Source organism: Octodon degus, unplaced genomic scaffold (genome assembly GCF_000260255.1).
Source record: "Octodon degus isolate 3935 unplaced genomic scaffold, OctDeg1.0 scaffold00040, whole genome shotgun sequence".
Classification (NCBI taxonomy): Eukaryota; Metazoa; Chordata; class Mammalia; order Rodentia; family Octodontidae; genus Octodon; species Octodon degus.
This window is the reverse complement of record NW_004524616.1, coordinates 8,573,267-8,582,915: the sequence shown is the minus strand read 5'-3', so window position 1 is coordinate 8,582,915 and position 9,649 is coordinate 8,573,267.

Here is a 9,649-nt window from a genome sequence, read left to right as displayed (position 1 = left end):
TTTTTTTTTTTTTTTTCCAGAACTGAGGATTGAACTCAGGCCCTTACGCTTACCAGGGAAGTACTTATTTTACTGAGCCATCTCCCCGGCCCTTGTTAAATTTATATCCTTTATAAACATCTTGTGCAGCTTAAATTTATATTTTATAAACAATTTACTATCCCATTGCATGATCAGTTTAAATGACTACAGTGTATTTTATTTTAATGATCATGTGTGGCCTGTTTAACTTTCTGATGGAATTGAGTTCTAATTCAACAGGAATAAGTAGCCAGCCTGCACTAGCCCCCAAATATTAAGCCAGCCTGAGCCAGCTCCCTCTCCCCCCACCAAAAAAAAAAAAAGGGGTCTTATAGGTTAGCTCAATTGTTTATCCTCCTGCTCGGACAAACCCAGTCAGGCACAGGGGACCGCAGTTGGATCCCCAACTCCACATTCCTTACCAGACCTGCAGCATGAGCTTAGGCAGCCTGAGCTAGCACCCTCCCCCCAAAAATCCTTCTAATTCAACAAGAATAGTTGTAATAGATATATTTGTATATGAAAATTAAAATATTAATGATATTAATAGTAATTAAATAACTAGTATGTGAGATAGTTTAGTACATGTTTGCAATGCAATTAACTCATTTACTCTTCATTAAACCCCTTGAGAGATAAATTATCTATATGGTGGGATGGAACAATATGTAACTCATGATGAGCCCCAGGACCAGGGCCAGAGACAGCGTTCCAAGCAGATTTTCTGTTTCTCTCCCTGAAGCACTGCTTCTGCAGGATCTCCATATCAAATTTTCAGTATAATGCTCTGGCTTATTACTTTTGAAATTTCTATGCAGCAGAGACTGTTCATCAACACAACGGTGTTCCCCTGGGGACCGCGAAGGAGAGGCCTGGTGCCATGCCTGGATTAAAGCTCCAAGTGACTGTATCTTTATCCATGCCTTTGTTCCTCTCTGTTCACCAGATGCAAAGCAAGAGGGCACCGGAGGGAATTGCACAGCTTTAGAAGAAAGAATTCTGGTCTGGTAAGTGTTTTAGGGAAGTTCACTCAGCCAGGGTTGTTTTATGTATATTCATAAGAAATAAACTTCTACTGTGTTGAAGCCTACTTACATCTTTGAATCAAGTAGTTACAGAGCCTTAACATATCCCAGCTTACATAATAGGATTCATAATTAAAAATTATGAATAATTTAAAGGCTCATGATACATGCTATGAAGTTACTTTTTACACAGATTAGTTTATATGATCACCAGAAATTTATGTGATTTTGTCTCATCCCAGCTACCAACATACCATATTTCCTACTTGCTTCTACTATTTGACATAGTCATCTAGTTTTAATATGTTCCGCTGTATTTTTAATATAATAGTACTTGTGGTCTCCCAGCACTAACAGGAGAGTTTAAAGCTATAAAAGAAAGCTACATACCTAGATGCATATGAGCTCAGCAGAGAATGAGATTCATAGCAAAGGACTACATGACCCAGAAGCCAAGTGATCTAGTACTAAGAACGTAATTATACAAAGAGCTATGAAAATTGCTTTGTTGAAACTAAAAAGAATAGAGAATGAATTCTGAGGAGAAGAACAGAGAATAAAGCAATATAAATAATGTTCAGCTAGAAAAAGATGTAAATATAGAGATTTCAAGATTAGATCCCCTACCACGCAAAGATAAATGGGCTGTTTGATTCAAACAGCCTGGCCTGACCAGGAAGCAGGGATGCATAGTAGGTCCAGCTTTTCCAGAAGATTCTGGAAGGAACCAAGGAGATTGCTCGGTAGAATAAGTGCTTGCCTGGCAAGTGCAAGGCCCTGAGCTCAATCCCTGGTACCACACACACACACACACACACACACACACACGATCCTGGAAGCCTCCTTAGCTCAGGTGTATGGATTGTCTGGTTAGAATTTGACAAGTGTGATGCTGTAGGAGACTTGGTTAGGAAACACTTGGCTGGGATTTAGGGATGATCAAAGAAACTTTAAGTATTATAACATAGGTGTCTATCAAGCTGTTTTAGAAGGGTCTGTGTTTATCAATAAGAGGTGATAAGGAATATCTAAAAAGGTTTATTTACACCTTGATACCAACTCAAATGTGTTCTTTTGATGGATTGGTTAAAAGACTATTAGCCCTACAAATACTATAGCTGCATACAGTGTACACAGGACACTTTTCTCTTATTACTCTAAAAGCTCTGCACTTAACAGTGATTGTGTATGTAGAAGATGATAGAGCAGATGGTGGAACAAGCTGTCCTGCCAAGAATGAGAAAGTAGGGACATTCCACAATGTAGGGGGACTGCTTCTAATGGGGAAAATATTTTGGTTGTACTTCTATCTTGGCACGTTGTCTAGGGAACTCTTCTACATTAATTAGTTTTTCATTTATTTCCAGCAGCAGGTAGTTTTAAAGGTCACAAATAGTCTAGGTTCAAAGCCAGACACTGCCTCTGGTAGCATTTTGATTTTAAGTTGTATTCCCTCTGGTTCAGTATTTCCATCAGTAATTGGGGAAATTATAGCATTTGTTTCAAGGACTGTATTAATCGGCTTTCCAATCACTGAGCACACACAATTTAAGGCAGCTGAGGTTTAATTCAGCTCATTATTTAGGGGATTTGGCTCATGGTCAGCTGGCTCCAAGGCAAAAATGTCATGTTGGAAGGGAGTGGGAGAACAAGATTTCTCATCTCGTGGTGGCCAGGAAGCCGTAGAGAAGAGCAGTGCCAGAAAGGAAATGGGCCAGAAACATACACAGCGCGCAAAGACCTGCCCCCATGACCCAACCAGGCATACCCAGGAAGGTGCTTTATTCATCCCCAGACAATGAGTAAACCAATCACCTTGGCACCATAGAGGCTGACTGCCACATTCCAGTCCTTGTTAACCTGACACCCAAACAAATCGTAAACCAAAATTTAACCTACACGTAAAGACAACAGACATTAATACTTCCACCTAACAAGATACAACTGTTCTACATACAACCAAAAGCACAGTGCTTAAACAAGTCTCAAAGTTTAAACAATTCCAGGGTCACTAAAAAATAAAACCTGGGCTGGGGAAATGGCTCAGTGGAATAACCGCTTCCATGGCAAGCGCAAGGGCCTGAGTTCAATCCCCAGTTCCACAAAAAAATAAATAAATAAATAAATAAATAAATAAAACCTAACTTACAGTTCCTCTGATACTTAAGAAAATGTCTTTGCTGTGAACCCTTACAAAACATAAAAAGCAAGTTACATAATCCCAATTGTACAATGTCATAAGGTAAACATCCCTAGTCCCAAAGAGAGGAAGAGTGGAATAAAAAAGAAGCAAACCAATGTGAGACTGAAACTCAGCAAAGCAAATATTAAAGCTCCATGTCTAGCATCTTGTGCACATCATGGCAAAATGTGAGTTGTAGAAGACTTGGCCAAACTCAGAACCATGGTATTGCCCAGTGCAAGTCATGTAGCCTCTCTTGTGGCTTAGCTCCACTCTCAGGTTACTGCTTTCCTTGATAGACATTTCATGTTCCTGTAATCTTCAATTTTCTAGATTCTCCAAGGAAACTTTTGCTTTATTCCTATACAATTATGCCCTCTCTAGGACTCCTCTGGCCTCCAGGGCTTCCTTTGAAATCTAGGTAGAAGATTTCCTGACCCTACACTACTTATGTTCAGTGTGCCTCTAAAACCAGTATCTTTTGGCAATGCCTAGGTTCTGCCTGTTTGAGCAGCAGCCTGCTCCTTCCCTCCCACCATGCTGGCTGAGGCCTCTAAGTACTTGGATTGCTGGGCATAGGGAGATGAAACCCAGGGAACCAATTCCTTAATATATCCTTCTTGAATAAGTGTTTCAGGGACTCACTGCTGCAATGAAAGTTTTATTCTTTTGCACCATTGAGCATGTGATGGGTGTTCTGCTGATTTCTAGTTTTGTTTTTCAATTTTTAAGACAAATTCTCACTATGTAGTGCAGGCTGGCCTTGAATTCAAGATAATCTTTGTGCCTGAGCCTCCCAAGTCCTACGATTACAGACATGCTCCACCATGCCCAGTCAATCTTGTGGATTCCCAAGGTACTTCAAGGCAACTTTTAGTCCTTGTTCAAAGCATTTGGTTTCTTTTTAATGGTGTTAATCTTTTCAACAACAGTTTTCTCTGGTCCTATCCTTTTCTGGCAAAACAAAAACGTTTAAGATGTTCTACTCTGTTTTTTGCCCTCAACTCTCACTGTAAATCTGGCTAAAAGCACCTGTCATTACCAGAGTCATAGCGTGAATATTGGGCTGCCTTGAAATGTCATCTGCAAGATATTTAGTCTACTTCCCTTAATTTGACTTTCCTGAAAAATGTCAGGATATGGGAAAAACATAGGCAAATTTTCTCCCAGAATATTAGATCTGGCTTTTATTCCAACTTCTAGTGATATTCCTGTTCCCAGCTGAAAATTCCTGAGCATAGCCTTTATTGTCTACATTGTTAACATCATTCTGCTTTCAGAGTTCTGATTATAATTACCCATCAAACTTTGTCTTCCGCATTCCAGAGCTTCTTTAAACCAAAATCTCCAAATGCTTCTAAAGTCTTTTGTCAAACCAGTTCTGAAGATTTCTTTACCACAGGAACAGCCATGAAACCACCCTACTCCCAATACCAAAGTTCTGTTTTAGTCACCTATACTGTTGCTGGAAACAATACCTGACACCCACATTTAAAATAGGAAAGGTTTAATTTGTTTCATGACTCAGAAGATTCAGTCCATGTTTGGCCTGGTTCTAACATAACAGCAACATGGTACAAAGGTAGTTGGAGCAAAGCTATTTAGTTTGTTGTGGCTGGGAAACAGAGAAGTAGAAAAGTGTCAGAAAAGAAAGAACTAGAGATCACATATTATATTTAAAGCTACACTTCTACAGCCCTCTCAGACAGAACCAGAAATGTGCTCTGCTAATCCTTTGAGATTTTGTACACCCGTTAACTTGACAGAGTTAAGCTTAACTGTCTCCATGGATATTTGAATAGATGAGTTACAGGTGTAAAATACTGCAGCAGTTTAAATAATGGTCCCAAAATATATCTAACAGGCTTCTAATCCCTGGAGCCTATAAATGTGATTTTATATAGTAAAACATGTCTTTGCAGATGTGAGCTGAGTCCTAAATGCAGTTATATTCATACAAAAGAGAGGTGGAGTGAAATATGAACACAGGCACATAAAGAAGATAATGTGAAAATGGGCACAGAGACGAGTAATGTGACAATAGTTGATGAATGCTAAAGCCACCAGAAGCTGGAAATGACAAGGAACAAATTTTCCTCTAGAGTCTCAAGCACTGTAGTTCTGTTGACATCTTAATTTTGGCCTAATGATACTGCTGTTGGACTTCTAGTCTCCAGTACTGTGGGAGAATAATTTTCTTTTGCTTTAAGTAACCCAGTTAGTAGAAATGAGACAGCATCCATAGGAAATGAATACTGACACTAACACTGATACTAGTATTAATACATGGAGGCATGCCAGCAAAACCTGGCATGAACAAAACCTGGCATAAGCATTTGCTCTTAGCAGATCACAAGACTGGCCAGACATTCACCATCTAAAGTCCTGAGAAGTAGGACACTTTATTTCATTAACTATATCTGCATAGACCTTCTCTGCTTAAATATAGAAAAGGGGCCAGATAGATAAATGATATAAAGAGAGCATTCCATTTGATTATCTGCCTTCCACCAAGACCTTTTAATTAGATGAAAGAAGACAGAACAGAACAGAGTTAGAACAAGACACCAGCTAACCTCCAAACTATTTCATACTGCTTAAATTGACCTGCTTATATTCCAAGCAAGAAACAGCCCTGAAAGTGTTACCAGTTTTCTCTCTGGGCTCTTGTCCTGAGAATGATGCAGAAGAAAGTTGCTGGACCAAGCAGTGGGGAATGCACTGATCATGGTTTATTGAAGAGAACAAAGCAAAGGTTGCACTAGCTGAAAGGGTGGGTGTTGTGGAGGTGCCCAACTTCAGGGGTGCATATGCAGGCTTTAGTGTACTGCTGTAGTGGGCACATGAAAATGAAACCATGTAAAGCATGTGCTTACTGATTTTAGCTAAAACTCTGCCTCTCACATGAGAACAGACTTCCCTTGCACGCAAGGCCTCTGACATCAGGAAGTAGATCTCTCTGCACCCTGATTTCCCCAGCCAAATTCAGTAAGCCTTTTCCCTTTGTCTTCCAGTTTTCCTGGGGCTTATCTCCATTTACTCAGTTCTTATCCTTTCTACAGTTTATCTACTTCCTGGTCTCAGAAAGATTATGTGAAGTTTTTGTTACAGCCTTGAAAATAGTGACCCTAAACAGCATTTGGAGCCAACATTTGCTTGTGAAACAGTAACAAATTCAAGAGCAGGTGGTATACTATAATGATCAGGAACCTTAGCAATCAAACCAACTCTCTACTGCAGTCATATGACTTCAAGTGGGCCATTTCACCTCTCAGTATCAGTCCTCTTTGTAACCTGTCTCTGTCTCTCTGTCTCTCTCACTGTTGTGCCTGTGTATGCGTGTGTGGCACTATTATTATTTCACTGGGTTATTGGTGTAAGAGTTTAGTCTTGGACCTAGTTAGTAGAAAACAATAAAGTATATCCCTAAAACGTGAGGCTAAAGCATTGACTTAAAACTAGAGCAAGGGCCAGCCAAATAGTTCAGTGGATTAAAGTGCCTGCAAGCAGGTTCAGGGGCAGGGGTTTTGATCCCTGGGCCTCCTGAGCTGGCTCCGCCCCCAGGGCACACTGAGACAGCAATTGAGACTGGGCATGGTGGCAGGTGCCTGTAATTCCAGCTCTTATGAGGCTGTAAACAGGTGGATCACTATGAGTCTGATCTAGTAGTAAGACCCTGAACACTCTGTAGACCCTTCCCTAAAAATACAAAAAATAAAGTTAAATAAATAAATACATAAAAATTAGAGCAGACTTTTGATAATTAAGTGAATGTACACAATTTGTGCACAAAAATTCCAATTAGGGGTGTGTATGTATTCTATTTTTAGACTCCTACAGCACAAAGTTTGGAGGTAATATATTAAATTGGAGTAGTCGTTCCTTGAAAGAAAAGTGGTAAGAGATCAAAATATTCCAATCAATTTTGTAGTAAACTTAAACCTTGCCTCTAAAAGTAAATACTAGGGCCAGGGAGATGGCTCAGTAGAATAAAGGCTTCCTTAGCAAGTGCAAGGGTCTGGGTTCAATCCCCTGTTCTGCCAAAAAATAAAAAATAAATAAATAAAAGATACTGGCATCAAACCCACTAGTTAATGATAGAAACTCTTTTGCCAAGGTTAAACATAAATGAAGGTTTTAGAGATCACATGAACTCCTATAGCCAGACTTTAAAATGTAGCAAGGATTGAATTAACAATAGAAAGCAGCCACAGAAGCCATGTGGAGAAGTCAGACATTTAAAATCTCTTGGTAAAAGCAATTGACCTCCCCTGCTTTTAAGTATGTTGGAATGTGACCCACTTTTGGACCATGCCATGCTAGGTGAAGTTTACTGAAAGGTTTTTATATAATTTTTTTTGCTTTCAAAATGGCACAGAAAGCATGGAAATTTTTCTATTTTCTCTTTTGTGCTTTCCTTGCTTTCAGCTTCTGAATATAATCGCATGGTACCTGCAATTCCAGTGATGAGTTGAGACATAAGAGAAATAATCAAAGGTTCTAGCTTTAAACTGCTGAGCACATCCCAGGTGACTGCCTAGCTTAGTGGCGGTGAACCTAAGACATGTGTGCTACAGCAAGCTGCTTATTTTCATTGGTAACTCGAAAAGTTTTGCATTACTGACCTAGGTTTTCAGAACTTCGACTAGTATACAAAATATAAACTCCCATTGTCAGACATTCTTCTTCTTACAAGCAGATTAATGTATTCATTTTTAATGTATTTAGTATAATGTCTACAGGCTCTCACTACTCAGATTGGACTCACAGTAATCCTACTCTTTTCAGCCTCTCAAACTCTGGGATTACAGGCTGCCACCACACCTAGTCTCATTCACCATCTCAGCACAACTCAGGGGGTGGAGCCAGCATGGCAGACCTGGGGATCAAACCCCTACCTCCTGTGCCTGCTTGCAGGTGCTTTAATCTGCTGAGCTATCTGGCTGGCCCTCCAGAAGTATTTTTAATTGACATAATAAAAGAAATTCTGCCTTAGTAGTTTAGCTTTATAGAGTTCCTGGACCACACTCACATGTAACTATGTTATAATTTCTTAGAGGAGAATGTGAGACACCACTTCAAAGTACTCAGTAGAAAATGATACAAAATTTGAAGGAGGAATAAGGAAAAATCTATTAAATTTAAATTGTTAGTGACTTATTTAAAAATATTTGAGTTAACATTATTTGACAGGCACTCAGCTGGTAAGAATACTGTAATGACAGAGTTATATGTTATATAGTCTACCTCCATGTAATGTGCACATTTAACAAATTAACTTATGAAAGATGAATACTGAATGCAAAGTGCTAAGAAAAAATTAAGACAGAACTGTAATAAGTGTAGGAGGTCCAACTAAAGGGATCTGCTTTAGATAGACCTGAAATTTAGGTATGAGTCTAACATGGAAAACTTGGGGGTAAAAACACCTTATAAGCAGAGTTGACACATCATTTTGAAATATTCCAGTGTGGTTATGTTAGCAGAAGTCAGGGACGAGGAGAGAGTAAAAGTAGAAACCACGACACATATTCACAATAATAGATTTTATTTCATTTTAAGTACAGTTAGAAGCTGAAGACAAATTTCAAGGAAAGAAATGCATTGCCCTCATTTACGTTTTCAACTGTGTACTGTGTTGCCCAGAGTGTGGACTTGGAGAAGAACTGAAAGAAGAAAACCACACAGCACTAATCCAGCTGAGATCTGAGGAGCTATGACTCCGGCGACAGCACTGAAGTAGAGAAAAACCTATGATTGGAGAACAAGTGGTTGGTAGAAACAATGGACTTTGTTGATTAAGTGATTGGTATAGAATATCTTGTAGGTTTCTGGTTTGATCACCAGTTAAAGGTGATTGTATTTCTAATATGAGGAAGACTTTGAAGAAAAATGTATATCAGATTAAATCAAAGATCTCCTTGGATCACTGATCACTGTATGTCTGGGAAGTCCTGAAATACCGAAAAGGAGAAGTGAAGTAGGCAAAGTCAAGTAGGCACATTGGCACCTCCGCCTAAAACACAGGAAGGAGTAAGCTCAGGAGAGACAACCTTGGGTGTCGCAGCAGGTAAAGGATGGAAAAGATCATACCAGTTAGAGGTGGTACATAGGAAAAGAAGAAAAAGAAACCTCTGGACTGAGGCCAGTGAGTGTTGACATTTAAACAGCAGACGATGGAAGAACAACATGGCTAAAGAAATAAGAAGTGGTGAAAATCAGAGCAGAAAACCAGGGAAATATAGTACCATGGCAGCTATGACAATAGGATTTCAAAAATGAAAGAATGATCAGAGACATGTCGAACATGATAATGAGTGGGGTCCACGCACACACCCTTGAGTCACAGACATAAATATGGAAACGGGTGATAATGATATCATTGGCAGGAGTTCGATTTTCTGCCGAGTTCCGGGAGCCC